The sequence below is a fragment of the Cloeon dipterum genome, chromosome 2, assembly GCF_949628265.1.
Source record: "Cloeon dipterum chromosome 2, ieCloDipt1.1, whole genome shotgun sequence".
Lineage (NCBI taxonomy): Eukaryota > Metazoa > Arthropoda > Insecta > Ephemeroptera > Baetidae > Cloeon > Cloeon dipterum.
Window position 1 is genome coordinate 5,239,365 of NC_088787.1, and position 7,750 is coordinate 5,247,114.

A 7,750-nucleotide genomic window follows, 5' to 3' on the forward strand; every position below is an offset into this window, starting at 1 on the left:
GTGTTTGCAGGGCAATTACCTGAGGAGTCTCCGAGTTAAAACACGCGAGAAAAGCGCCATTACGCTCCGCTAGCCCTGGCCGAACCTAAATGAGAACCAAAGACATAGTCAACGGCCTGGCCCCGGAAAGGCAGCCTGAGCAGCAGCAACCTGCTCACCTTCCGACGAATCACGACGAAATTGTCGAATTTATATCAGACTCCTGGACCGAGACGGTCCTAGACGCCGACAACCAGGCGACTTTCTTCCAGCCCAGCCACAATAAGGATGACTCCAAGGCCGCCGAACCTGACCACAAGGCTAAACGGCCGCGCAACAATTCCGCCGACCGCTGTTAGCTATTAATTCTCTTAATTTTTAATATTACTTTGAGACTTTTTATTACTGTTCCCGTCTAATACAATTTTTAAGAAACAATTAAAAAGTTGAATTTTCCAGAGGAAAATGTCCGATATCCCGCCCGAAGAATTCTCAACACCAGAAATCGATCGAGATTGTTCCTTATTTGGGAAGCTTCAAGGAATCCGAATTCCAGATACTTATTCAGATGCAGATGGGTCGCATTCCTCAGAAAACACTTCAGGTATGGATATTATTCAACTCGATGGGATCCAAAAAGCTCTGAAGGTTATTTTCCAGGCTTAAATAAAAATCAGAACCATTTCCAATCGAGCTCGTCTCGAAATTGCTAATGAAAATTATAATATTTCTTACTTGAATTTATTTTGTTGCCAACAGTTTAAATAATTTTAGGAATTTACTTTACAGAAGAAAATCAAACGGACTTAATGGCTTCGGAAACTTCCGCATCTCTTGCATCGCACGTCAATATTCAAAAATACACAAATACACACTTCATCCATCGATTTTTTAATTACGAAACTGAAGAGGAGAAAAAACAGCACGATCTTCTAGTGCACAAAGATTGCTATGGATATAATTGAGCTATAGGTATGAACTTTAGCCCTACACCAGCTATATACACATTACGTTCCCGTCGGTAAATTCTAAGGTCCGCCTTTTTTAATTCGCATGGACAATATTCTTTTAGATGTAAATAGGTTTAGTTTGAATAAATGAAACGTAATTCAATCCAGGTCACGACGCGGTGTTTCATTAAAATTTCGAAACCTTTCTTCACCAGCGATAGCATAATAATTGCTACAAGGATAATTGCAGGCGTAGCAAGAAGGAGTTTTTATTTAAATCTTTCAAAACGAGCTGCTGTTTAATTTTGTAACATAGTCGGACGTCTAAAAAACACATTATGTTTAATTAAATGAAAATCGCACTTTTACGTGAACTGATTGCTATAGGTGACTTAATTACGTTTGTCTTGATTTTAAAGGCTCAAAATTATAAAAACAAATTAGATTTTCATGTGAAAACCCCATTCTGTGCATCAGAAGAGATTGAGAAGAGTCTTACGTAGTGTTTGTTTATGCAAATTTGATACTAAAAATACGAGATTAGTGCTGGCAAAAATCATGAAAAGTGAAAATATTGACTTTTTTATCGCTTTTCTAAATTTTGCAACTCTATATCTTGGGTTTTAAGCATCTTAATTTCAGAAATTACCCATCGTTGTACTCATCGTAAGCAGATCTGAGTAGTAGAAATGTTAAAAGGTGTTTGCTCTCAACCCCTAAGTTGCCATACAGCATTAAAAATGCGACAGTGAGCGGTGCCAAGAACGGTTGTAGCTTTATTGAGACAATAACAATTAATTGCCAACAAAGGGGATGAAATGGAACCCCCTGGACCCTTCAGCTGCTCGAAGGAGATCGAGACGAGTCCGACGGAGGGTAGTTTTGGCTATTGAGATGCTATGCACACTAGATTTAGAAGTGCAAATAACCCAAAATGTCTAAGTATAGCATATATTTCACATTTCGTTAACTTTGCGACTCCAAATATCGGGCTGTAACCATACTAATTACAAAAACTAACCACAGTTGGCCTTGCCTTGCCTTTTGCTGACCAACTGAATGGTTTTTTAGGACTGAATTCAATTTTCAAAAAAATAAGAGTATCTGAAATTAAGACAAAAATGCATTTTTTCTTGATTTTATTTATCCAAAATGAAGCTAGACGACTTTTTTTATTAATCAACGTTGCGAATATGTTCAATAAATGTAAATAACACATAGAGGGCATTCACTAATTGCTAGGTGATTGACAAAATTACGTTTGTCTTTATTTTGAAGGTTATAAATTTTTAAACAAATTAAATTATCACGTCAAAACCCCTTCTGTGCATCAGAAGAGGTTTAGAAGAGTCTAATAAGATGTGGTTTTTAGCAAATCTGATTCTTAAAATCTAAGATAAGTGTGGGCAAAAATCACGAAAAGTAAAAAACTTCCATTATATCGCGTTTTTGTAAAACTTTGCAACTCTATATCTTGGGTTTTTAAGCATCTCAATGGCAAAAATCATCCTTCATTGGACTCGTCTCAACCAGTTCTGATTAGCTGAAAGGTTAAGGGGTGTTTGCTCTCCACCCTTAAGTTGCCATAAATTATTAAAGATGCGGCAGTGAGCGTGGCGCCAGGAACGGCAGTCGCTTATTATCAAAATTGCAGCAAAGAGGATGAAAGGTGAAGAATGTATGCACCCCCTGGACCCTTCAGCTGCCAAAGGAGGACAAGAAAAGTCTAACGGTGGTTTGTTTTTGTATTTCTGATGGTTAGAACCAGAGATTTGGAGTTGCAAAAATCACAAATTATGAATAATTCCTATTTTTTCGAGTTTTGCAGTGGCATTTCTTTAAAACAAAGTTACTCTTCAGGCGATGGGAAAAATTTAAACACTTGAATTTCAAAATCATGCAAAAATGAAATTTTTTTCTAAATAATTTTTCACTTACTTTTCCACAAATTTCCCAAGATTTTGGAAATTGCCAATTTATTTATTTCCTCTTTACGAACTGGACGGAAAAGATATCTCTTTCAAAAACATAAATACAAATTTAAATATTAATATTTCGGAAAAGTGCTGATCAAAAATATATACGGTTGCAATCGTAAATAATAACACGGCATGCTAAGTGTAACAGAAAAGCTTCTACTCTTTATTTGTTCAGAAAATAAAAAAAGCTTAAATGTTACTCTCAGATTAAATAATTTATTCATTTTTGTCCATTTATGCATATTTTGGAATTAGAAATTCAACACCTTGACATTTTCAAGTACAAAACTAAGAAAATCGGTTTACAATCAAATGTTGACTTAGCTACTCGAAATCACAAAAGAAAACATTTTTCTTAAATCGAATATCCCCGGACAGCTATTTTTTATCCAAAAGCAAAACATTCTGAATTGCGTGTGAAATTAGAGTGCCATCTGTTTCGGGTGATTTTTCGCAGTTAATATTCAGTGCGGCTGATCGGTGAAATATTATTTGGCACCTACGAAAGCTTTCAAGAAAAACAAAAGGCGACAATTTAGCAGCTGCTTATACTTGTTGAAACGTGAAATAACACTAAACAGTACATATACAATACATTTCGTCATAATTTATTTGTTTACATGAAAAAACAAACTAAGTGAACAATATCTCTGCGACTCTTTCATTTTAATATTAAACTCTGGACTTTCTGTCCAAGGAGGTGGAGTAGGAAATTGTCTTAAATTTAAGATATTGTGATTTTCAAAAAAGGAATTTAAACAAATTTTCAGTCTTTAGATTTCTAAACGTAGAATTCTGTTATCAAATTTAATTTATTTCATTATTTTATTTTTAATTTTGTTTAACTATTTTTTTGAAATTTTAATTCAATTTTACCATTTTTTTCGTTTGCTTATTTGGAGTAATATAAAATTAAACAACTTAATATTTTTATAGTTTTTTTTATATATTATGGTTTACTAACTTTTATATCATAAGATATAAATAATCTTGACTGTTAAATTACAATATTAATCGAAACAGTTTTTTATTTTAATGATCGTCCAAACAAATATTTCAACATCGTAAACAAAAAATCAAATTTTCTTCTTCCGAGTCCCGGGAACATCTGCAGCCATCTTAATTCCTCCGTCGAACGAGGATGGAAAATCTTCTCGTCTCAACCACGCGGTCGTCCGTCGCAATGGAGCACACACTGCTTTCAACCTTTTATAAAAAAACATTCAAGCAAATAATTTTTTGAAACAAATAATTTCTCTTACCGTTCCAAGTAAGTCTTCTCCGTTGACATTGGCCTTTCCCAGGTACAGACTTTCTTTGCAGGTCTTCCCGACCTTCAAAGAATTTTCGGGCACAGGTTCGCCCTCTCGAACCTCCTCCCATGCCAGACTTCCGTCATAAAAGAGCTGGTATTCCGCTTTCTTAACCACCTCGCGCTGGTCAACAAAATAACCAGTGCGGTTGCTGAGTCGCACGTACCCTGGCAGTAGGTGGCCGCCGTGCCAAGTTCTCGCGATGCAGATGGGAGGCTCTCCATTGACGAAGAAGGCAGGGTCGATTTTGCTTGTGTCCAAGGTTCTTCCTGCTCGCACGATCAACCAGCGGGTCGTAGACATTTTTGTTGATGATCGCCGGGAGTGTCGGGATGCAGAGATGAGAGAAGGTTGGATGCTGACGAGGGAATGGCCCTGACGGCTCTAGTCGATGCTGTGTAGAGATTGTTTGTTTGGGAGTAAACAAATAACAACCTTTGTACTTTGTACCTTCATAAAAAACGCTCTCTCATCCAGCCAGAGTTAAACATATCACATTATTTCCCATAAATTCGACTTAAATTTTGATTAAATTAAATAAAAAATAATGATTTGGGTAAAAACTGCAATTTTTGTAATTATTTGGAAGAAGGTTAATTAATTTAATGTGATAAATAATGAGTAAAACATAAATATATATCGGTTTAATTCTAATGATAATATTTATTATTTTAATTATAAAGTTCAGGTATTATAAATTATCGTGAAATAAAATTAAAATAATTATTATCAAAAAACTCAGCTAAATTAAAAACAGAGCAGTCGATAAAAAATAATTAAAAACCATTATCTCATATGTGGAAACATATTTTAAATCGATGAATTTTCTGATCATACGTTGTAGCCTTTTTTCATCTGTAAATATTGACCTGTACATTAATATGTATTTTTGACTTAGATGAAAATAAACAAGTATAATAACGTGTCAGACATGCTTCAAATATGCAGCAATAAAGGGCTAAATACAGATTTAAACGAAAAACGTATTTTATAATATGATATCAAATATTTCCTACATTTTCTCGCTGCTTAATTAAAAGAAATAGATTTAAATGAATAAAGATATAATCTTCTATAAATCGTGTTTATTTTCTAAAGAAGCCTTGAACAATTTATAAATCTTGGGAATTTCATATAAGGAAAGATCTTATTTTTTACTGTTGAAATACATTAAAATCTTTATTAATTTTTCGTTAAGTGCTTAAAATACGATTATACCTGTCAGAGAATTTACAGGGGCAAATTTTATCAAATGGATTTTTGCAAGAAAAATAAATTAAATTGCATAGCAGAAGGTCCATCGTCTGAAACTTTCAAATCTCCTGATTTTTGGAAAAGAAGCACACGTGAATTCCACTGATCTAAAAAATAATTTCCTCCTATACACCCGACGTGATTAAAATTAGGATAATTTTCACCTTTCCATAAATATAGGTTCCGTTTATCCTGTGTCTGCCGACGAATAAAGCTTGGTTTTGCACCGTCTTACCGACCTGAAAAGCCTTCGAGTGCAATCGCTGGCCCACCCTGTGGGGCTTCCAGACAATATGGCTGCCACCTTTGAAAATCTCGAACTTGGACTGTCCTTCGTGGGCGAAGTAGCCGACCCTTTCGTTCGAACTGACGTAACCTGGCCGGCATTTGCCCTCGTGCCCCGTCCAGGCCAGCAGAAATGATTCCTCTCCAAAACCAATTTTGGTGCCGAATGAAAATCCAATGGGCAGCCATATGTTTTTGCTCGAATATTAAATGAAGAGTGCGGTGTTTAAATATATCAGAAATTCCATAAATCTTTATTTTTTCTAAATTTTTAGTGTTTATGGCATCGCCAGATGGTGTTGGCATATTTTTTTAAATTTATTTTAATATTTAGAGCGAGCGTGATGTTAAAAATTATTAACATCCTCGCAGCAAAAGCAAAATTAAATATTTTTTAAATGCAGGCATTTTTTTTAATTTTTTTAGGTTGCTAAGAAATTTAATTAAAAAACAATATTTCTACTTCTATAAAGCGCTAAAATACCAGGGTGACAGTGTATAAAGTGCTGTGTAACATCTTTACAAAAGTTTAAAATTATTTCATTTTCTGTTTGAATTTTTGCAGCCTGAAGTGGCAAAAAAGGTGTAATATGAATTTTTACTTAAAAAATATTTAACAGACACTTTTTGTGCGAAAGTCATCATTCTTATTGATATTGAAATGAGCAGAACACATCCGTTGCCCCAGCGACTCTTGTTTTTTGGTCACAGGTAAACAAAAGTGACGCCTCGAAAAAACATCCTCTATAGCAGAAGACGCATTTTGCTTGTTTTCTTCTTGTGATTTCTCTGATCGCATCTATACTTTTCCTAATCAACGAATTAGAAGAAAAAATAGCTAATTTCTTCCTTCTACAAAAAAGAACAAACAGAATTGGCACCAAACGTCTCAAGCTAAGAAATTGTATGATTTATTTATTCGTCATTTATTTGTAGATGTTTAGGCTATGATAATTGAACTGCCGCCGAATATGATTTGGTATTTTAATAATGATACAATTCTTATTATGTCGGTTGCATTATTTGTATTAAAACAATTATAGGTCTGCATAACATCTTTCAAATCAATAAAATAATTAGGCTTCGGACATACAAATATTACAAGATACGAAACTCAAAATTTTGTCGTATCAATAAGCTCTTCGTTTTGGTCACCTGCGTCATCGTAATCTTCATCAAAGGACGCTGAAAGATTATTATTTTCTTTTGACTCCAATTCCCCATCGCTGTTGGCTAAGACGGTTCCTCCTCTAAGCTTGTTCACACTGGCAAGACACATTCGCGGCTCATTGCTGAAGTTTCCGGTAAAAATGCATCTTTGCATGTAATACCTAAGAATTATAATGGATATTGCAAGAGTATTTGTAAAATAAATCAACTCATATTACCTCAAAACGACAGTACACTGTCCGCAAACTTGTCCAGGGTCTTGCGGCTCCGAATGGATTATTCTGGGCGTCTCCTTGTTATGGTGGTAAGGACACATCTTCGTCAACAATTCCGCCTCAGCCTCGGAAAGTGGAGTAATGCCATGGTTGGCGTTGAATATGAAGTGGCAGTAGACACACAGTCTATTGGAAGTCATTTCTACGGCGCCCACATTTTCAGCTTCAGTCTCTGAGGTACAGTGTAATAAAGCCCTGAGGAAATAAAATGTTTAGCTCAATTATAAAATTAAACAATTTGTGTTAACACCACAAATATTGAGCTGCAGAACTGAATTTATCCTTCACAGGCTGAGCAGAGGACACGCTCTGTTTCCTTTTGGTCATCTTCTGATCTTTGTCTGGACAAGAGTGATGCGCACTGGATATACTGGCAGTAGCACGAAGCAGATCAGAGGAAATTATAGAGGGAACTGAATCCCCTCGCCTAAGTTTCGTATTTGTGTATAAATATTTGTTTGTAAAAATCTGGTTCAAGGTCCAGAGTTTACTGACTGCGCGCAAACAAATGACAAAAATATTGAAATTAATCGTAGGTGTTTAAT